General features: G+C 51.1%; 1 pseudogene; it reads left to right on the top strand.

Annotated features, from left to right (window-relative positions):
• Nucleotides 1-17,082: 17,082 nt before the first annotated feature.
• On the top strand, nt 17,083-17,995 carry LOC119452272 (uncharacterized; annotated as a pseudogene).
• Nucleotides 17,996-23,516: the final 5,521 nt, after the last annotated feature.

Raw genomic sequence — 23,516 nt, 5'->3', positions numbered from 1 at the left:
ATGAACGATTCAGTTTTTTTTTGGAGAATGTGGTATAAACAGGCGGGATTTTACCGGCGTGTCGAAGCTGACAACACCTGCATTCCTAGCCTTGCAAGTCGCTGGCTTCGATGCAAAATAAACCGGGAATAACCGCCACTTGCCCATTGTGTCTTGCGCTGCATTTGTATGACCATCACCACCGCAATGAGCACTTTCTGCTATCTGGAATGCAGCAGTTCTTCGTGCGGAGAATACCCTTGAATCATCTTTCGGATCGCTGAAGCCAAAGAGTGAGAAGGCTTCTCCGTGGTCGGCAAAATGAAGAGCTCTCGCGCAAGCTCCACCCGCATAAATTCTTTTATCTCCGTCAGCAAAGGTGTCTGGTTGTCGTCAATAACCAATGCTGCTAGCGAATCTTCCGTGGGTGGTGGGCTCAAGCTAAGATGCGTTGTTTGCGTGGCTCGTCAAAACTTTGGCACAAATTGATAACGCCAGCCACGGTACGCGGATCCTTCGCTCACAGCATTTGAAAGGCATCCTCATCAATGCCTTTCATAATGTGTTTAATTTTGTGCTGTTCTGCCATTGACGAATTCACCCGCCTACACTGGTCAATGACATCTTCGATGTAGCTGGTGAACGTTTCACCGTGATGTTGTACGCGCCCACGTAGGCGTTATTCAGCGCGAAGCTTGCGCACACTTCTGCAAAACTGGTCTTGAATGCAGTCCATGTGGTGAAATCGTGTTCGTGGTTTCGGAACCAGAGGTTCGCGACGGCGCTTAAGTAAAACAACACGTTGTGCAACTTGGTGGCATCGTCCCACTTATTGTGCTGGCTTACCAGCTCGTACAATGACAACCAATCCTCCACGTCATGATCATCGGTGCCGCTAAAGATGGCAGGATCACGCTGGCGCAACACACCAGAAACGATGACCGCTGGAGGCTGATGTGTATCTTCCTGGGCGGTGTCGTCAGGCATGGTTGCAGCAGTCAATAACGTCCGGCTTCGGAGTTCCAGTTGTTGAGGTTACCCAGCACTTCCACCAAATGAAAGGGGGATTTATTAAAGCTCGTCCGAGGGATCGCAAGTGGCTTTTTATGCACAGTCCTAGCTTTTGGCATCAGCAGCTCGAGCTCTGGTCTCGCGCAGAAGCAATGGCAGTGCCCAAGACGCCTACATGCTTACAGTCCCCGGATTGTTCAGTGTATGGTGTTGTAGAGACAATAGACCACGTGCTCGTGGTGTGCCCTGAGTACGCGCGCGAAAGACTGACACTGGCAGCTACCTTGAGGCATTTATACAATAGACCACTGTCGGAGGACCTCTTGCTAGGCGCAGGGCCACAGAGTTGATAGACGATAGAGGCAATGCGAGCTTTTTCACGTTTCTTAGGCGACACGGGCCTCGACTCACGCTTGTGATAACATTTATGCAATGTGTCCTTTCACCTTGTTCCTCCCATTATCATCCGCCATTGTGACCCTCTTTCTTCCCCTCTTCCCCTTCCCTTACGTAGAGTAGTACGTACTAGGCCAGATGCTCCATTTTCCGGCCGACCTCTGTACATTTTCCAATCATTAAACTATTTCTTCTTCTTCTTCGTGCGGAAGACAAGCCGCATTCATGTACAAACTACCTTTAGTTATGTAAATTAAAAAAAGAAACACGTTGTCGACTGTATTTAATTGTTGCTGTATTAAGCGGGCACGATGCTATTGTGTTGTGGGTCAGGCAAAGTAAGCTGTGCCATGAGGTGTTTGCAAGCAGGTCAGATAGACCGCACGCTTGCATACCTATAATTATCTCAAAGGAGACATTGAATTCGGATTTAGGTATCGTGTACCATAGTTGAGTGCCTCTGTCTTCATTTTATCAACTGCGCCGTATAGTCACAGTTATTAGAAGCATAAGCTTTTCTTTTACCACCTGAAGCATGCTTTAGCGGAATGTCAACTTCATCTGCGTACGCGATCTGAAAGCATGCTGTACATTCATGCAGACACGTTCATGCAGACATAGACAAAGAACATATATTTGCCAAGGAGAATCATTTATTTACAATACAACAAAGCGACCAACATAGTTTCACTGCAGGTTTTTAGCACAGAAGGAGGACTTATATACTAAGCTCTGAAATTAACAAGTGGAATAAGCCCGCACATATCAAACAAGCGACGTGTCTCCATTTCTGACTTTTTTATTCTCCGCTTCTAACCTCCCTGCTCCCTCCGATGTTCTCAGACTTCTTCTTCCCTTTTGGTACGCTTAACCCCCCCCCCCCCTCCCCACCTTTCTTCTTGATCCCTCCCGGGATGGTATTTAAACACATTTGATATGGAAGACGATTCTTCATTTTCGTTCGCGCCGATATACCGGACAGTTTTTCAGTTGCCTTGCCGATTCGTGGTTTTCACGACAAGATATGGTTCTTTGTAGACAGAGCCAGTCTTTGATAGTCCCTTTCTCGCGAGAACGAAGTCTCCTACCTCTAGCGCGGGTAACGTTGTGTTTTGCTTCTTATCGAAGTTTCTTTTCATTCTTTCATGGTATTGCGCTTGGCTGTCGTCTATCCTTGATTCTGTAAGCTGTACCATCTTGTCGACTCCCAATGATACATCAGCGGGAAGATAATTTGGTTTTCTAGCAGCAGCAAAGAGTGGTGTACATCCTAGACCAGTTGTGTGCGATCGGTTATGATGAGATATCACTGCTTCAAGGCAGCACTTCCACCCTCCCGGGAAACTTGAGTACATGCTGATGTATTGCTTCAGGAGCCGAATAGTTCGTTCCGTCAATACATCAGCTGTTGGATGGCCCGGGGCAGTGAATCTGTGTAACTGTACGTTGTTCTTCCCACTCCTGCCATTTATGGCTGCGAAAGGCTGGACCATTCTCCTATACCAAAACTTTGACGTTGTCAAACATTTTGCAATTGAGCAATAAGATCATGCTGTTGGCGTCCTCTCTTCCTGGCTTAGCTGCTACCATTCTTGTGCACTCGTCCACGCACGCAAAAAACGCTTGCGTTTTCTTCACACCTTCTGACTTCTCACCGGGTTCGGCGAAGTCAAGGTGGCATTCTTCGAATGGTGTTCCTGAATGTTTCGGCAATGTCATTTGTTGAGTTTGTTTGAATTTCACGTTATTCAGTTGAGATTCGTGACATCATTCAAGATACATCTTCGCGTCTCGTTTAATGGGGGGCCCTGTAAACGGCTTCGTGACCTTCGTGTAGGTTCTCCAAAACTCATCATGTCCACCTGAATGAGGGCTATTATGGTACAGATCCAAGATTTTTGACACAAGTTTGGGAGGCACTGTAATTTTTCCCGCCAGTGTGGGCTGGAGTGCTTCAGTTCTTTCCACAATATTCGCGACGTTTATTGCTTCTTGGTGAAGTGAGGAGGAGAAAAAGAAGAAGAATTTTATTTATTCATTCACGAAAATAAACGCACAGCAACAGGATATATAGAAGGAGGAAAAACATTGATTAAGAAAACACAAACAAGCAGGAATCTCCCTGCTTGTGCTGGGAGGTGCCCTCCGTCCAGGGCTCCTGCGGCTCTTGCTGTCTCCCGGGCCCACCGCACCAGTTGTTGCTGGTCACAAGGGTCCGAGCTAGTCAGCATGGCCTCCCACTGCTCGGGTGTGGGGTAGGGTGTATGCGGGGCTACCTGTATTTTGGGGCACGCACATGTGGTGTGATATAGGGGAGCGTAGTCCTTACAGGGGCAATTGTACGAGTACAGTGCAGGGTGTATTGCGTGTAATCTGCTTAAATGGGGGTATGTGTTGGTTTGTAATTGTGGCCATGCTACTGCGTCTTCGCGTGAGAAGGCCTTGTGGGGCGGGGGGGGGGGAGGGGGGGGGGGGGGAGGGGGTATTGTGTGGGCGAGACCCGGGCCCGGCCCAGGCCCGGAAATAATCTGCGTTAACCGCCCGGCCCGGCCCGCCACCCCTTTACCTTAGGCCCGAGCCCGGCCCGGCCCGACTCGAAACCCGCCCGACCCCAGCCCGAGACAGAAGAGAGAATGACAGGAATTCATTCTTAAGGCATAAATACATGTCATATGCAATTATGAACACCATTTAAGCGGTCTGAACGCACATACCAGCACGCGAAGTACTACTAATGACCCTGCCGAGCAGTATCGCCAGCAGTTTCCAACGGCGCGTCCTTGATGCGGCCCAATATACTTCTATCGCAGCGCCGCCGCAGTATTTTTCCATGTCAGGCGCCTCACTGCAAAGCCTGCGCCGCCCAAACCGCTCGTACCACCTCAAGTGTATTGTAGTACACTCTAGCCGAAGCGCAGCCACGACCGGTCGTGAGGGCAGCGCATGGATGGAGTAAATGGAGAAAGAAAGATACTCGTTCCTCCATGGTGCAGCGTAATGCGCTGCTGCTAGGCGGCCGGTTGAGAACATGCGTGCAATCATGGATGGGCGCAGTGCCATATTTCAGCCTCGTGACAAATTATCTTATCTTACCAGTCATCGCTTTACCAATTCGCCTTTGAAGAATCTGGAACTGGCGAACGCGCTTGCACCGCGCTGAAAGCATTAATTACATTGATTTAGGTAAGGAATACAAGGTCATCATTTGGTTTGAGGCGACTTCGGTCTTTCTGGAATTTTACATTCTGTTCAAACAGCGCAAAATACGACGGAAGAAGAAAAAAATGACAGCAGATCCACGAGGTGAATGATGATGAGTGGGCGAAGCTCCGGAGGGAATCATCGGATCTCCCGCTTAAGGGGACGCTAGCACAAACGCGTTAGAAACGTGCAGTACTCTCTAGTAAGGGGGAGCGGCCACAGCAGCTTACGCAGCCATTTACACATGCCGGAACGTGCACCGCGTTTGCCGACGCCATCACATGACTGCTGAGAGAGTATACCCCCCGTATTCATAAACGCTCCTCGACTTGAACTTGACTTGCCACCGCTTTGGGCAGCGCGTTCGAAACGCGTTGAAGGTAAGGTGGAGAGGCCACAGCGTCTTACACCAGCTTCTTACACGGGCCGTAACGCGCTAGCAAAAACGCGTTAGAAACGCGCTAGAAACGCGGCCTTTCGTTAATGTTGGGTATTTATAGCCATCGTGGTGCGTTTGTCCATGTCCGCTTCGTGGCGTAGTTCAATAAAGAAAAAAAAAAAAAAGCTTCGTGGCGTAGTGGGCTAACGCAGCGCGCTCGGAAGCGAGGGGTCCCTGGTTCGATTCCGCGCTACGGACACAACTTCAGAATTTTTTTCTCATTTTTCTCAGACTGGTTACACACTACTACTACTACTACGACGGGGACGGAACGGGTGCCGCCATAAGGAGCTTCGCCCCTTAAAGGGAAGCACACCGGAGTTGCACTGCTAGCTTCCAGATGTGCCGGGGCAACATATTGTAGCGTTAGCTACACTGGCCTAGCCAAGCCCGTTTCGCGCAGCACATCAACAGCCATGCTGCGCATGCGCAAGGATCAGTGATGTGACACGGCTTGCGCACCGGAGCCACCGGAGCCGGCACCTCTCGCGCACTCCGCCGCCGCCGCGCGCGACTCACCGCCGCCGGTCTGCGCATTCCGGAGGAGTGACGTTGTAGCCGTGGTAGACGCACTGGCGCCGGCGCGCGCTCGCTGTGCAGTTGCCGTCTGACACTGCGCTGGAGCCGCTGCGCTTCTGACTGGCGTTTGCCAGTGTGGTATAGCCATGGAGAAGGAGAGCGCAAATGCTGCTCAACAGCGCAGAAGAACGGAGAAGCTTGACTCATCGGATCCCGAAGTAGTTGCCTGGCAATTAGCGGTTGAGCGTAGGAGACAACCAGGAAAGCTAAGAATAAATAATCAGCTGAACCTTTGCTAACGCTACGTGTATCCTGGCATAGCCGAGCTAAGCCACTCCAACTTTTTTTTTCAGATTCGAGACGCGCGAAGATAACTCGCTGCACATTACATGCAGACCACTAGAAAGTCAGAGCCCGGCCCGGGCCCACCTCAAAATACCCGAGCCCAGCCCGGGCACGGGTGAAAAACCCCATGCCTTGCCCGAGCCCGGCCCAAGCCCGTGAAAAAAAGTTGTCGCAGTTTCACCTGAAAGGCGATGCATCAATTGCGATAGCAAATTTGTAGAGAGCTATACGGAGTAATGATAGTAGCTTTATCAGCTGTATAAACTTGGAGATGCAGCAGCACCGGCAACACGCAGAACTGTTGTCGACGCCGTCGGCGTTTTGCCCGCGTTCGCACAAAATGCGTGCGGCGTTGGTGACTGTTGCTGGAGCCTCTGATATAAATAGGCACTTGGTGCCGCAGCTAAACGTCGCCTCCCTTCCCTCCCCCTCCCCCCATGGTCTTTCGAGCGTCGGAAGAAGGCGCATTTCTTCTACATCAGGCGCGTAGCCAGGGGGGGGGGGGGGGGGTCTGATGGGGCTTCAGCCTCCCCCCCCCCCCCCCCCCGAAATTTTTTCGTGCTGGCATGCACCACCGACCAAAACTACCACCGACGCCGGCAATCATTCTGGCTTTTGTCTACAATGTCCTTTTCACGCTCGAAAAGACATTTCGGCGCGAACATTGCGAACTCAGGCTGGATTTCGTGACAACGCCCTTGCACCTGGAGTCACGTAACGCAAGGAGCCCCATCCGAGCACAAACGTTCAACGGCTTTTCGATAGCGAGCGGGCGCGTTGCGGCATCTCGCAGCGGCCGCGGAATATACGGAGCGCATGGATTTCAATTACGAAACTTAGTCTTTATGGGTATACAGTTCTCATAAACTTTTGACAGCGAAAGGTGCGCTGAAATTTCCAAAGGCATGCTTTAAAAGATTTTCAATTCTAGAAGTTTATGGGGTTAATGTTCTTATAAACTTGGGCCAACATGCGCGCACTGGAACGCTTGTGTCCAAGCCATTCCATAAATGGAAGCGCGCGCTCGCAATCTCCCCCACACACGAAAATACTAAATGTCACCGTGACTGTCAGCTAGCGGCTGATAATTTTCTCCAAACATTTTCAGGAAGCGTGCCCAATGTGATTGATCAGCTGGACCAGGGCAGGCAAAGTAAAATATGAGAAAACAGAAGAAAGTGAACGGCCTATTATTGAAGTTTTTTTTTTTTTTTTTTTTTTTTGCGGGCGAGAAGGTCTGGCTCTCCGGGGCCACAGGGACAGGGGCCATATGGGTTTAAGCAATGCCCCTGCTGAAAATACAGGCATTTTCAGAGTGCTTCTTCGCATGCGAGCTGATTGTGGAGATACATATCTGAAGAACCATTTGGAAAGTTGCCCCAGTATTGCCTCGTATTTAAACCCAGACGCACAAAACCAAATTATAGAAATTTGTGGTGACATTATTAAAGAAAGCTTAGATTAAAAAGCAGGCTGCTTCTCCATACTTCCTGACGAAACGACGGACATCGCAGGAATCGAACAGCCTACTGTTTCTGCAAGGTACCTAAACAAGAATACCAACGACATCAAGGGAGTGTTTTAGGTTTTAGCACCGGAATAGATGCCCATCTCTCACTGCGACAGCAGGTTCTATGTAAATGTGCAAATACTGCTGCAGCTTCTAGTCACCCTTCCATTGACCACTGCCAGCGCAGAGAGAATATTTTTTTAACAAGAGTTTACTAAAAAACTACTTGCGCTCTACAATGTCTGTGGAACGCATGGTTAGGCTGGCGCTTCTATACACCCACAGAGACGTCGGCATCAACGTGACCGTTTCGCTCAACTTTCCCGCCGCGAGGAGTTTGTCCTTTAGATAGCGAAGAAGCAAAAATCAATGCAAGTAAAAAGCACTGTTCCTTCAGGTCCATAAGTTCTTAATTATAACATTTAAAACCTCAGAAATTTTCGCCGTTTATTCTAGTACTTAGCATCATGATCACAATTATCACGCGGATACAAAAATTACGAGGATACCAATAACCAATTTTGACCTACCTTGCTCATTGAAAGCCCGGCCCACGCGGCGTTCGCCAAAAACACTCGGATATTGGGTAGTTCAACTTACCACATCATCTGTGGCCTTCGTTTGTCCTTTTCTTTCCTTTTCAGCTACCTGCTTTTATTTCTTTTTTGAAACGAAGGAATACCCTCCTTTAATTTTGGGTGCAGAATAATTGTTGGCGTTGTGCACGCAGTTAAATTACACATTTTCGTACTGATTTATGCATTATTCTCTATTACTCTACCCACATGGCACTGTCGCGACCACTGCATGGCCCAAGTACATATCACGATTTCTGCGATCATAGTTATGTTTTTGCCAGGATCATCTGTCTTTTTGTGCTCAAAGTTTACTATCTGTGACTGAGCAACATGTTTATTTGTCGTATTTGACGCATTATATACACTGACGTTTGCTTAAATACGTAGATTTATTGGAGACTCATACGCATTTTTAAATATCTTTCTGCGAGGTTTTGTGTATACAAGCAGTGAACTTTGTTTCCAGCGACTATTTTTTTGCCCTTTAGCGAGTTGTATCTTCGCATTTGTATATTCCATTCTATCTTCGCATTTCTAATATATACTTTGCAGAACTCCCACTTTTTATTTGTACTCACTGCTGCGAGTATTATCTCGGTGTAATTACAATACACGACGAATTACAGCTGCTCCTGCGCAATCGATTGCAACGAGGGATAGCGTCATTGAGGTTTCTTCCTGGCCGTTGCATATGTAGAAAAATGTAAACAAGATTCTTGAATGACAAAGATTCATCGAAATATTTGTCCTCAACTTATTCATTTCATGGCCTTTACGTTTTTCATATAAGCTGCACACACTGCTTGGCTGGTTTCGAACTGATATTGACCCTTTTCGCGGCGATCCCCTGGGCGCTGCCATATTTGATCACGTGGTGACGCGTCCATTGCTTGCCTCAACTGCCTCCGTTGCCTCCTTGTTTACAATGGAAGTGTATGACGCCGGCGCGGCTTAAAAAACCTCTGTTTTCGGAGATATCGTAGGTGGTGACTAGGTGGACGACACAAAGCTTTGATCACAGCTTGAGAGAACATGCATAAGCTCTTTCGGAGCTGATTGAGCTATGTCCCAACGGCGCAGGCAGTTTATATGGTGCTTCTTCTAAAAGCGGGGCTAAATATGCATTCCAAGCTTTGCAATTATGAATTCAGTCAGGATTAGTGTGTTTTGCTCTTTGTTCTTTATTCGGAAAATATTTTGAAGAAGTGGCTTGTCAGTTTCTGACTCAGTGAAGTTCCTTGGTGCGGCCACTATCTGATTATTTTCTGCCTAATCGCTCGCGGGTGTGCTCAGTTCCGATAGATTTGTTCTTGCAGCGCACAAGACTTGAAACGTAGCTATTTTGTACATTGTAATACCTTGTAGCAAATATATATTACAGCTAGTAACTTGCTTACTCTTGTGGACCGTCACGAAACATTCAGCTTCGACCATTGGTGCGCCATAGGTGTAGTCCGTCATTTATTGTGTGTATACAGTGCGCATATATTCAAGTGTGCGTCCATTCACTTATTCTTGATACGTCGGCGATAGAGTGGGCGTAAGTTTTCCTGCCATTTCGACAGATGTGTATAGATAACGTGCGCGAAACTTACTATGACAGGAAGCGGCGCTACTCCCTTTGTCATTGTTTAACGAGTGGTACTCACTGTTGCCGACGTTCTGGGGATGAAACCCTTTCTTTAAAGGTTAGCGATACAAGGCTGGTGGATGAGCAAATTTCTGTATCCTCGAGGAAACCCGTACATCACGAAGTGCCGGTAACACGTTCGGACAGTGGCAGCAGCGGTCCACGAACTTCGCCACACAGATTCATTCTATTCCTTAACATAACAGTCACTATTTTTGCAGCCAACTACTGCACGCGTCTACAATCCACATTATTCAATCTAGCATAATTGGAGCACAGTGTGTTAGTGAAAACTCAGTTGCATTTCCTACAGCTGATCGCACAGAAGCAAGGTAGAATCGGTAATGGTTTTGTATTCGTGCGCGGTCGCTGAGGAGAGGTATGGCGCGCCGCCGTCAGCGCCATCTCGTTTCTCTAAAACAAACTGCTCCGCGAAAAGGGTCAATAGTTCTAAAGTTCATGAGATGTTTTCTTTACTTATTAATTAGACAAAAAAACACCGAAGCATTGATATCAGTTATTTATGCCACAATTTTTGGGGCATACGAATATATTATGTTATGAAAACATACATATTTTAATGGATAGTGCATAGCGTTCAATAATTCGTTTGCAGCATCTAATATACAATGAAATTGGCAATGCAGTTATTATTCACGCATTTGATTCCTCGACAAATTCTATAAGGAGGAGGCCGCGCTGCAACCTGAGCCCCGCCCCCCCCCCCCCCCCCCCCCCCGAACAAAGTTTCTGGCTACGCCACTGTTCTACATATATGGTGATTGTAAAGGAGGAAAGAGGCGCCTACTTCTGCAGCCCTTAACGGAGCCCGGCGCAGAACGCGCGTTAGTTCTCCGCCGTGCGTTCACTCCCCGTGAAAGCGCGCGTCCCTCGCGCCCTTTCCCTCGCACATACAGCGTTCGGCGACGATTTCATCTCCATTGACGTCATACGGAACCTCACGGCGACGGCGACGGTGACGGCGACGGCAGAAATCTGCTTTGTAGTGTCCATATAATTGCTATCGCAATAAAACTGCCCTACCCGGCCCGACAAGGCCCACAGGCCGGGCCGGCCTCAGGCTCGGGCTTTCGGGTAAGCCCAAGCCCATGCAGTGCTCTAGTGTGTACTATACATTGAATAAATGGCCCTTTAAAGGAACAGTCGATTGCATTCAAAATAGCATTGACGGAGGCTAAGTTTGTTTTCCAACCATGACCTATAGTTGTGGTGTGCATCTTGTTTATTGCACTTGTTTATAAGCTTTAGGTATGGGATATTGCGTTAAGCCATTGATGAAATTTGTTGCCCACCTGCCGGGGCTAATGCGTCACATTTGGGGCGAATGTGCGTGTATTAGTTTCGTGTGTTTGCGCATTCTTTTCTAGAAACAACTGGTTGCGCATTCCAGGTGTGGTCGACGTTAGTTGTATAATGTGCTTTCGAAACTCCAAGGAGCACGAAACGGTTGGCGCTGTTCTCGCAGAGTCGGCTGTATAGATTTTTTTTCTCATTCGTGTCTTCGGCAAGTACAGCAGTAGTTCTTATGGTTTGGACTTGCAGTGACACGGTTTTTGTTGCAATGTAGAAAGAACGGCGGCAGCTCGGACACGCCAGCTAATGCATACATGCTACTACATTTTAGTGTCGTTGAAGTTTGTCACGTGATATATGAGGATGACTTGACACTACACGTGTTCTTCACCCAGATGCAACATAAAGCAGTTGGTATGCATACTTCGGTGGAGCGTTGCGCGTGCAGTTGTTTTTGTGTTCTGTGTTGATATATTGGGCTTTGTACTCCATGTGGTGCATCACATTGTCTCAATCACAGCTGTTATGCTCTGCACACAAAACCAGTTGCAGGCAGAAACTTTAGAGTGACGTGAAGCACTCTAGCACTTATTCTTTCTTGCATATAGCAGGTAATGCGTCCAGTTTAGCGCCATGTACATGTGTTGGGATGTACTTGCTCCTTGTTCTCATTCTGCTTTTGTATCATGCATGCGTTGTACATAAGATGAGAGTCAGTCCTCCACATCGTGCCCGTGTCAGTGCTGCTGAATGCAATGTGGTCTTGCTACAGATGCAGAACAGGTGGCATCTGAGTATGACGCCGCATCTAGCTGTCCCGTGTCATAAGGCATAGGTTGAAGAATAGAACCAGCGTCTCCACCAATAGTTAGTGCAAATTTAGCTCTAGGTTTAGATTTATGCATTCAAGAAATAGTCGCGAAAGTGGCCGGTCAAGGACCAATCAGAGTGAGCACAATCGATAGTCTTCTTTTACATCTTTTGCTTGCAACTGTCTTTGTAATTACGCAGTACTAATTTAGCAGTAAATGTCCTAAGCCATTCTCAAATGAAAACTCGCTCCAGCATATATTAAACACGACTACAGGCTCCTCTGCTTCCAATGCTTAAATAAACGTATTTGGTATCAAACACAGCATATAGCATAGACGATATATTCGACCTTGCAGTGTTATCACTGCAACATGTGCTTTCAGTGCCTTTTTTTGCTTTCCTTCTGAGGCTGCTCGGGATGTGTAGTTGGATTGCCTTAATCCCTTAAGGTACATGGGACTTATGTGTCCCTTAATTTTAACCATGTCTCGATAAATACGTTTTGCCCCTAGAAACCTGCTCAGGGCAATTTACCGAACTAAACACCTTTCATAAACGAAATATATAATTTCGTTTAACAAATCTGTGACAAAACACTGACAAAGCCTGGGTGGAGTCGCACCTCAAAGGTGCGCTCCACCGCCGCCGAATTAAGTACATGTTTTGTAGATTTTCCTAACCAATAAAGGAATAGAACGTGTGGAATATTAAGTGTCGTTATCAAGGGTTTGGAGCAAAGCAATCTTTTTTATATTAAGCGAGTATAAACTACTTCTTTAGCGATAAAGAGGTGTTGGGACACGTGTGTGCCAGTGTACCGTGACGGAATTAAGGATGCCATTTGAGGGCGGCACTTTCATGTTCCAATAGCCGCTTGAAATAAATTACTTGTATACGTTGTGTCTTTACGTGTAGCCTGGTTTATTTTAGATACAAGCTTTTACTTTTCGGAACTATGGTAGAAAAAACAGTGGAAATTCCTAATATCGGAAGAAAACATTCTCTCAGATTTTGTTTCATGACAACGATTATGAGTTTGTTTTACACCTTGACGAAGAATGCGTTGACAACGCGTTAGTGCAGCATCGACACAAAACACCCAGAAAAGCCATAACATTCAAAGCCACCAATAAAGCGACAAGGGAAGGTCAGCAAAACATCTTGTAATTACTCTTCCTAAAAATACGTGTTCTGTCAAAGGGTCATTGAATAGAGGAGAACGTGCAAAACGACGAGTCACAGCTGATTCCGGCGTGAAACAAAGGGAAATAAAGCGTATTCCACTGTGCAAGCAACCAGTGGATCTTATAAAACTAAAAATATTTTCTGTTATCAAGTTGGAGAGCTTCGTAAAAAAATGCTTGTGAAACAAAGCACTGGTTATGCTGAGAAAAAATGTATATTGGCAGAAGAAATAAAGACCTTTCTACTTGTTATCCTCTTGATCTGCAATCACGTCCTGCCAGCTCAAAGAAGGTAACCTATGATGTGGACTGTAAGTCAAAAATTAAATACTACCTCCGAGTGTTCTAGGAATTCCGGGAAATTCAAGTTAACAATGCGTACATTATGTACGTCAAACTACAAGCTGATGAGTCCACTACGCCTGCTCTGACCTCCCTGCAGTTCTGCCAAGCAGTCGCATGGTTTATTTGGGAAATTTTTTGAGCCGAGATCGAAGCACAAGTCTTGAGAAGATATGCAAGCGCTTAAGAATGGGTGCAATGCAAGACACTCCTGCTGTAGAGGGCGCGAGTGCTAAGCCGATTATGAGGCGCCCTCTATAGGATGTAGCATATAAAGGCTGTGCTGTGAATAAACGGGGGCACTTCTGCTGGGGACTCGGAGCGTGTGTCTTTACTCCGCGGCCCTCGGGCTTCAGCCTGCCTCCTCGGCCGCCTCGGCTCGAACCCTCCCACCACATGGTGTCAGAAGTGGGATGCGTGGTTCCCGCGACTTGCCATGGCTAACAAAGACGCTCCAGTTCCTGCTCTCGCTGCCGCCAGTCTCCGGAGTCCCGCTCCGTTCCCCTTCGACGATGTCGGCGAGTGGCTGCCCTGGTTACGGCAATTTGAGGACTATGCCTTCGCCACCGGCATGCACGCAGCCCCGGACGAGACGAGGGTTAGGACTCTCCTCTACTGTATGGGCCCCCGTGCACGCATTGTCCTCAGTTCTCTCATGTCCGATGAAGAAGCGTACAAGTCCTACGCGGAAGTCACCCGGCGGCTCACAAGCTACTTCGTGCACCCCGTAAACGAGGTGTACGAGAGCTCTCGGTTCCACAAGCGGACGCAAGAGCCAGGCGAAACCGTCGACAGTTTCTTCACGGCCCTTCGGAACATGGTACGCAAGTGTAACTACCCGTCACCTGCCGTTGAAGAGCGTCTTGTTCGCGACCGTTTCGTCGTGGGTTTGGCGGATTCTCGCCTTTCAGACAAGCTGTGCCGCACTCCGAGCCTTTCCCTGGACGACGCACTCGTGCAAGCTCGTCAGCACGAAGACGCCGAACGCGAAAGACAACGCCTGTCCCTCACCGCTGGGCAACCGCTTACGGCAGCTCACGTGGACGCGGCGACTTCGCGTAAACCCGCGCAGCGTGCACGCGGACGACGCAATAGACGGGACTCTGGCAACTTTGCTGACTTTGCGTCACGTGACCGACCCGACGGTTCGCACTCGAGCAACAGAGCTGGCGAGGCTTTGAAATGCGGCCTAGGCCTAAGTAGGCAATGCGGATTTTGCGGTCACGAGTTTCACCGACGGTCTGACTGTCCAGCGGCCAAAGCGGTCTGTAACCACTGCAAGAAGCGAGGCCACTTCGCGGCGGTATGTCGCTCAGGGAAGCGCCTCGGATCTGTCGAGCTCCACTCCGTCGCGGCGGTGGCCCGCAACGGGCGGTACGTTGAGGTGCGTGTCAACGGGAACCCTCTCGTCTTCAAAGTGGACTCTGGAGCCGACGTCTCGGTGGTTCCGCGCACGTTTCCCGGCTGCCCAGCCGTCCTCGATAAGCCGCGAGGCGAAGAACTTTTCGGACCCGGGAAACAAGCCCTGAAGCTTCTCGGCACCTTCGACGCGGCGCTGTCTTGGAGAGGCAGGCAAGTCAACGAGCGCCTCTACGTCGTTGCGGGACAAGAGCAGCCACTTCTCGGCTATCCCGCTATCGTTGCCCTTGGGGTCGTCAAGTTTGTCGGCGCCGTCGCACCAGCTCTGCCGGACGCACCACCTCGTGAAGTCCCTCCAGCCCTTTTCACCGGCCTGGGCACGTTTCCGGAAGAGTACACGATACGTATCAAGCCTGACGCGGTACCGTATGCCCTCAGCACAGCCCGGCGTATCCCGATACCGCTACGAGACGTAGTCAAAAAGGAGCTCGACAAGATGGAGCAGGAGGGCGTGATCCGGTGCGTCGACGAACCGACGGACTGGTGCGCGGGACTTGTCGTCGTCCCGAAGCCAGCGGGGGGTTACCGTCTGTGCGTTGATTTGACCAAACTCAACCAAGTCGTTCTGCGTGAACGCCACGTACTCCCGACCGTCGACCAAACCCTCGGACTTCTCGGTGACGCACGCGTTTTCTCGAAGTTGGACGCAACTTCAGGCTTCCACCAAGTACGCCTGGCGCGCGACTCCCAGAAGTACACGACTTTCATCACTCCGTTTGGCAGGTATTGCTACTGCCGCCTCCCATTCGGCATAACATCGGCCCCGGAATACTTCCAGCGTCAGATGTCTCGCCTGCTGGAAGGGTTGGCTGGTGTTGTTAACCTTATGGACGACATCCTTGTGTTTGGCCGCACCACAGAAGAACACGACCAACGCCTCCAGGCAGTCCTTGGTCGCCTCCAACAAGCGGGGGATCACCCTCAACGCTGCCAAGTGCACTTTCGGCGTGTCCAGCGTGCGGTTCCTTGGCGTTGTCGTCGGTGCCAATGGCATCACTCCGGATCCAGAGAAAGTGGCCGCCATTCAGCGCATGCCAGCTCCTCAGGACGTTCATGGTGTCCAACGTTTTCTCGGTATGCTCAACCATGTCGGTCGCTTCCTCCCGGGCCTCTCTCAAACGACTGCGCCAATCAGAAGTCTCCTGAACAAGCTTGCAGCCTGGACATGGGGACCAGCGCAGGCTTCAGCATTTGAAAAGCTCAAGAGCATGCTGTCGTCGGACATCTGCCTCGCAAGGTACAACCCTGCACTGTTGACGACAGTCTCCGCAGATGCCAGTTCCTTCGGGTTGGGTGCTGTCCTCCTTCAAGACCAGCCATCAGGGGAGCGCCGACCAGTTGCATACGCCTCTCGAGCGCTGACTGAAACGGAACGGAGGTACAGCCAGATCGAAAAGGAGGCACTGGCTGCCACCTGGGCCATCAACCGATTCGACGAGTTTCTTCGGGGTCTTCGTTTCACCCTCGAGACCGACCATAAGCCGTTAGTACAGCTCCTAGGAACCGCGGATCTCGATCTCATGCCACCACGAATCCAGCGCTTCCGCATCCGCCTTCTCCAGTACCAGTTTGATGTCAAGTACGTTCCTGGGAAACAGCTGGCCACCGCAGATGCACTCTCAAGGGACCCAGTCGTCCAGCTGCCAGCGACTCCAGCTGTTGACAAGGTGGAGCTGTACGTTCAAGAAGCACTCCGTGCTATCCCTCCTACATTTGCAGTCCTCCTCGACGACTTCCGAGCTCACCAGGCTGCAGATGGGGAGTGCGCGCAGCTCAAGTTGTACTGTGAGCAAGGGTGGCCTAGAAAAGAGAATCTGCCTCTCAGCATGGCTCAGTTCTGGGCTCATCGGGCCGAGTTCAGTATTGGTGACGGCCTTCTCCTCTGCGGTGGACGCCTGCTGGTGCCCGCTTCTCTGCGGAAGCACGTCCTCTCCCTCATCCATGACGGACACCTCGGAGTGAACCGTTGCCGCGCCATCGCCAGGGGAGCTGTCTGGTGGCCGACCATGGGGAGTCAGATCAAGACAATGGTGGAGAACTGTCCCAACTGTGCTACCACGCGGGTCCAGCGAGCAGAGCCACTGCTGCCTACCGTGACGCCTAGCCGTCCCTGGGAGCGAGTCGGGGTGGACATATTTCATCACGAAGAAGCCGACTACCTTCTCCTCGTAGATTACTACTCGAGGTACCCTGAAGTGCTGTCCCTTCGCTCGACGACGTCTACAGCGGTGATCTCCATCATCAAAAGTGTCTTCGCAAGGCATGGGATCCCAGAGACCCTCGTCAGCGATAATGGGCCTCAATTTTCGTCGGCAGAATTCCGCGTCTTCGCCCAGAGCTACGGATTCTCCCACGTCACCAGCAGTCCCAGGTACCCGCAGTCTAATGGGGAAGTCGAGCGTATGGTGCGGACGGTTAAGGAACTCTTCAAGAAGTCTCCGGACTGGCCTTTGGCCCTCTTGGCATACCGCAACGCACCTGGCGTGACCGGGTACAGCCCTGCTCAGCTGCTCATGGGGCGCAGCCTCAGGACTCGCCTTCCGGTCCCCATGGCCGCGTTGCTTCCAGAACCACCTAACGCTGCCGACTTCCACCGGCGTGACACTACCCAACGACGTCGCCAGCGTCAAGATTTTGACCGTCGACATGCTGCACAAGATTTGCGGCCCCTGGAGGAGGGGGAGAGAGTGTGGATTCGCGACACAGATTGTGCTGGCACTGTTCTTAGCCCAGCGCAGCGTCCACGCTCCTACGTGGTCCAGACGGATGCAGGTGCTCTCGTCCGCAACCGGAGACATCTGGTTCCGCAGCAGTCTCCGTCATCAGGTGGTCTAGACCTCGGCAGCTCCAGTCCACGGACACGAGGATCTGAAAGCCTGCCACAGACTCCAACTCGCCCAGAGCCTGTGTGCAGCAGTCCAACTCCCAGGGCACTTACTCCTCTACCAGTTGCATCGCCACCGGTTGCCCCGGCTACTCCCTCAAGACCGCCTGGGTCAGTTGTACGCACTCGGTCTGGACGTTGTGTTAGGCCGCCGGTGCGGCTGAACTTGTAGAACGTGCCATGAGACATTTGTCATTACGTTGTATACCTGAGAGCAAGGGGTTGCTTTCTGTTACTTTCCCAAAAGGGGGGATGTAGAGGGCGCGAGTGCTAAGCCGATTATGAGGCGCCCTCTATAGGATGTAGCATATAAAGGCTGTGCTGTGAATAAACGGGGGCACTTCTGCTGGGGACTCGGAGCGTGTGTCTTTACTCCGCGGCCCTCGGGCTTCAGCCTGCCTCCTCGGCCGCCTCGGCTCGAACCCTCCCACCACACCTGCATACTAAATTACAAAAGCTCCCGCTCGAAAAAGCATTGCTCCTTTGGATTGCTCCAATTAACGCTTGAAATCCCCACATTTCCCTGCTGCCGCACTTTCAATTTCACTTGTGCTTTCCTACCACAAGAAATTGCTTCACGGCGTCTTACGGTGGAAGCAGCTAAGAAGCCCACGTAATTGTTCAATTCCCTTAATGTACATAGGGACACATATGTCCCATAATGTAACTTATAAGCTATCACAAATATACTTGTGAAAAGTGTTTCAATCTGGTTTGAAAGGCCAAAATAAAGAAAAAAAATACATCGATAATTTCCCCGCTTATTGGCTTATGGGAAAAGCCTCACGTATTAATCCTGCAGGAAACGCTAACAGCGTCGTGCTGCCCGGCTACCGGTCTGTCGCAAAACACGACGAAGGAAGAGGAGTGGGTGTACTGATCAGCAAAAAGCTTACCCACGTCGTTCATGACCTCAGGCTGGCGTCGAGCAAGGTAGAACACGTCATGGTAGAAATCATTCCCGGCCCGGCGAACAGAAAGAGCATCTTTGTTTTGAATGTGTACAGCAGTCCCAGGGATCTGAGGCAACGCTTCAGAGCCCTTGTCTCCAAAGCTGCACATCTCGCCAGAGGCGCTCCCCTGGTCGTGGCGGGTGACTTCAACGCTCCGTATCATACGTGGGGCTACCCGTATGACACCCGTAAAGGGGAGGACCTATGGAGAGAGGCAATAAATCTGGACCTGATGTTGGTCACGGACCCTGCCTTCCCTACCAGGTGCGGTACGTCATCCAGCCGGGACACGACTCCGGACCTCACTTTCGTCAGGGGATTGGCAGAGGTGAACTGGGCAAACCTTAACATGGACTTTGGCAGCGACCACTACGTCTTTGCCACCGTCCTTCGGATCAAGCAGAACAGACAACGCAAGTTCCGATTCACCGACTGGGACAAGTTCCGCAAGCTGAGAGGGGAGCGGACCGGGGAAGAGAGGCCCGACCTGGAGCGATGGATTGCAGAGATTCGTGAGGACATTGAGGGCGCGACCAATGAGGTTAGCACAGACCTCCCGGTACAGAAGATGGACAGCAGGCTGGCGCACCTACTCGAGGCCAAGCAGTCCCTTCTGGCCAGATGGAAGGGTCAGCGGCTCAATCGAAGGCTCCGCAAGAAGATTGCCAAGGTTAACAGAAGCATCGAAGAGCACTGCAAGGTCCTTTCCAGACAGCAATGGGATGAAGTTTGCAACTCGATTGATGGCCAGATGCGGAGCGGGGGGTCCTGGAACCTCCTAAAGCATCTGCTGGACGAGACCAACACCAAGTCGAACCAGCGGAGCACGCTGGGAAGAGCGCTGCACGGGGCCAGGCAAGAATCCTCGGACGAGGAGGTTATGGAAAGGTTGATCACGAAGTACTTGCCGGTAGCCTCCGGTCCGGCGTCCCCCATCCCAGAATATGGAGGCGTCGCGAACCCGGAGCTGGATGCGGAGTTTGGTGTCGAGGAGATCCGACGGGCCCTGCACGATTTAAACGGCAGGTCGGCCCCGGGTCCGGATAGAGTTACAAACAAGGCACTGAGGAACTTGGACGACAAGTCGGTGGAGTACCTGACGGACGTTATCAACAAGATGTGGAACGACGGAAAAGTACCGGAGATGTGGAGGAGGGCTGCCACCATTCTCATCCCCAAACCGGGCAAGCCCCCTAGTCTCGATAACCTCCGACCGATTTCACTCACTTCGTGTGTTGGCAAGGTCGCCGAACATGCTATCTTATACAGGGTCTCGCGATACATGGAATACCGGGATATTTACCGGGATAGGATTCAGGGCAGGACTGTCAACGCAGGATGCCATGAAGCTGATCAAATATCAAGTCATTGATCGTAACACGAATGACACGAGAGCCATACTTGGATTAGACCTGGAGAAGGCATTTGACAGCGTCTTGCATTCCTTTGATATCTAGCCTCGGGTTGGGCAAGCACTTCCACGACTACACACGATCATTCCTTGCGGACAGAGAAGCCACTCTCAGGGCGGGAGACCTCGTTTCGGACTCGGTTAGGCTGGGTTTCAGAGGGACGCCACAGGGGTCTGTCATATCCCCGACCCTCTTTAACCTAACCATGATCGGTCTGTCGAGGAGACTCCTCTCCGAAGTCGAGGGTATCAACCACACAATATATGCAGACGACGTCACCATTTGGTGTACCGGAGGCAGTGATGGACGGGTGGAGGCTGCGTTGCAGGAAGCCATCGAGATAACGGAGGAATATCTTAAGCCGACCGGCCTTCGGTGTTCCCCTCGGAAATCAGAACTGCTCATTTACAGGCCCAGGCGAAGGGGGCCCAAACCGAAGGGTTGGAAGCCTGTACAGGACGTCGACATCACTCTACGGACAAGTGAGGACGGTGTCATCCCCAGGGTGGACTCCCTCCGGGTCCTAGGTATGACGATCGAATCAAACGGCTCCAATAACCTGACGGTGTCTAAACTAGCCAAGAAAACGGATAATGCCATCAGACTCATACGGAGAGTTGCCAACCGGCAGCAGGGTCTTGGAGAGGACAATCTTGTGAGACTGGTGCACGCCTTTGTAATGTGTCATTTTACCTACGTGGCGGCCATGCACAATTGGCAAAGGTCGGAGAGGGACAAGCTCAACACGTTGATCAGGAAGACTATCAAGAGGGCCCTCGGCCTGTCCATGTACACAAGCTCGGAGAAACTGATGTGTCTCGGCATGCACAACACGCTGGAAGAGATCGCGGAAGCGCAGGAGAGGGCTCAGCACGCCAGGCTGTCCACCACCCAAGCGGGTAGGAGCATCCTGCGGGAGCTGGGGGTTCCTCCGGCGGAAATCGAGTCCCGCTTCTGCGGTCTCCCTCGAGAACAGCGGGAACGCATTGTCGTGGCTCCAATTCCACGCAACGTTCATCCCGAACACAACGTGGGTCGGAGACGAGCTAGGCCCAAGGCTCTCCTGGGCAAAGCTCGGGAAGAGGCTCCGGATTGCTGTTTTGTTGATGCTGCCCGGTACCCCGATGGGACGGCGTTCGTAGCGGTGGGCATCGATCACGATGGGAAAATCACGAACTGTGCGACTGTTCGAACGAAGTCGGCCGAGGTGGCGGAGCAGGTGGCCATAGCCCTGACCCTGCTGGACGACAAAAGGACCACGATCTACAGCGACTCGCGGACGGTTGTACGAGCTTTCGCCAAGGGCACCGTTTCGGAGCAGGTCGTGCGCATTCTACGGGACAAGGACATCAAGTCGCACACGATCATCTGGTTCCCTACACACATGGGGCAGATCAAGGGTGCCCCGCCCAACCTCAACGAGTCGGCCCACCACAGAGCTGCGCGAGGAGTTGTTGACCGCGTAGCTACCGGGTGGCGCGACGCTGAGGTTATGGACAATCGGGACCCTCCCTCCTCATATAACGAACTTACGAAACATTTTTACATGGGACGCAGACGATGTCCTCCGCCACATAGGAAACTAAACAGACCACAGGCGTTGACACTCAGATTACTTCAGGTCGGGGCATACCCTAACCCCGCACTGTTACACAGAATATACCCAGATATACAATCGACCAATGCTTGCGAGCTATGCTCCGACATAGCTGACTTGGAACATATGCTCTGGCGGTGCCCCGCGTTACACGACGGCGACGATGTCACGTCGACCAAATGGGAGGCTGCCCTAAGCAGCCCCAATCTTGAAGCACAGCTATGGGCTGTCCATCGGGCCCGCGACGCAGCAGAGAGGCTCGGCCTTTCTGTGCCGACGTGGGAGCGGCCCGCTACGTGCTGACGCGCGTTCCGACGGACAATAATAAAGTTTTACCATACCATACCATACCATACCATTGGCTTATGTACCTGAGGGGGTTGGGCTAGGTAAGCGCCTCTCCTATCCGAGTATTTGTTGCGCTCTCGATTTTGCAAGGCTCTGAGAATACAAAGCTTGCTTTTTGCTCCAAGATGTAGGAATAGGCATTCTGTAGTCTGAAACGGGAAGAAAGCAAGCAATATGGTCGCAACAATAGCAATAGCATTGATCGATGCCCTTTCATGCCGAGAGTACACAGCAAAGGCTGCAGGCAAATATATCACAAAATACGATTGTCAGTAGAAATAAACGGGGTGGGATGTGAGTCTGTGTCGCCCTCTGCCACGCCGCCGCCAAGTGCAATTTAGATTAACTGCCACGCCATCCGCCTGATGGCGTTGTGTACCCAAGTTTTATAGGGAGCCAAAAGTTTTATAGGACGCATCTCCGCGCGCACTCCGGTAGGGCGGGCGCTTGCTTCGACGTTCCCTAGAGTTCTGAAAAGGAGATATGAGCCCATCTGATTGTGCAGGTGAATGCTGAACGCAGCATGGCAGCTCAGTCAACTAAATGACCGGCCTTGACGATGCCCTAACACGGCACGGTATGTCAGAGTTTGTGAAGGGTGAGTTGCACTCCACCGTAGCGAGGACGCGCGCCACGCCAGCGCATTTACATTTCACCGGCGAAAAGTGGCCTCTCATGGAGTGTAGCGTCTTGTGCAGTCAGCGTGACCGGCGGCTTTCGCCGCTCTTTGGCGCGGCCACCGCGGTAATTGAACATATCCTATACCACGCAGAAGCCGCTTGGAAAGAGTACATCGCGCACTAGCTTGTCAGGCCGGAAGCATGTTGGTGGCAATAGATGTGTCGCTACTTCATTGCTAATCACATAAACGTCGACATTCATTGTGAGGTACTTTCTGCCGCGATTTTCTAACATACTTTAAAGGCACTATTTCTGTGTCCTGTAAAATTCAGTTTCACATCATCAGGCCATCATTGCCTACCGGAGAACTGCCCACAGACCGTTAGACAGCAAATGTGGAACCCGTATTTATATCAAACAATAGTTATTCGCCGAATGCTACCGTCCAAAATCAATAATGTTGTAAAGGGCTTTATTAGAGTTCGGAGCAGCGCAGCGGTGACAGTCCAAACGAGACACTGCTTTCAAGCACGAGCGCCGTTGCCGAGCAAAAGCGCTGGACCCACTAGCTTCTGGTGCCCACTAGAGCTGGACCCACTAGTGTCTATCTTCGCTACAATTACACCGGGAGTGATAAGGGAGCCGTCCGGCTACCTATCAGCTCGTCAGGATGACAGGATCGTAGTATGGCTTGAGGCGTTCGACATGGACAATGTCTCGTCCACACCGACGCTGATCCGAAGACGGTTCAACTGGCTCGATGACATAATTCGCGGGAGATGTGCGTTCGACAACGCGGTAAGGGCCTTCATACTTCGGGAGTAGTTTCGATGAGAGGCCAGGGGCGGTGAGCGGGACAGAAAGCCACGCATGCGCGCCAGGAAGCAAGGTGACCGCGGAAGTGGAGTTGCCGCGAGTGCTCTTCTAGCGCTCTTGGTCGTTGGAAGTAAAGGCAAGTGCGAGGTCACGGCATTCTTCAGCATGCAGTGCTGTGGCAGAAATAGGTGAGCCCTCGGATGCA

This window comes from Dermacentor silvarum, chromosome 5, assembly GCF_013339745.2.
Source record: "Dermacentor silvarum isolate Dsil-2018 chromosome 5, BIME_Dsil_1.4, whole genome shotgun sequence".
NCBI lineage: Eukaryota > Metazoa > Arthropoda > Arachnida > Ixodida > Ixodidae > Dermacentor > Dermacentor silvarum.
Note: the sequence above shows the minus strand (reverse complement) of the source record. Positions and strands in the feature narration are given on the sequence as shown.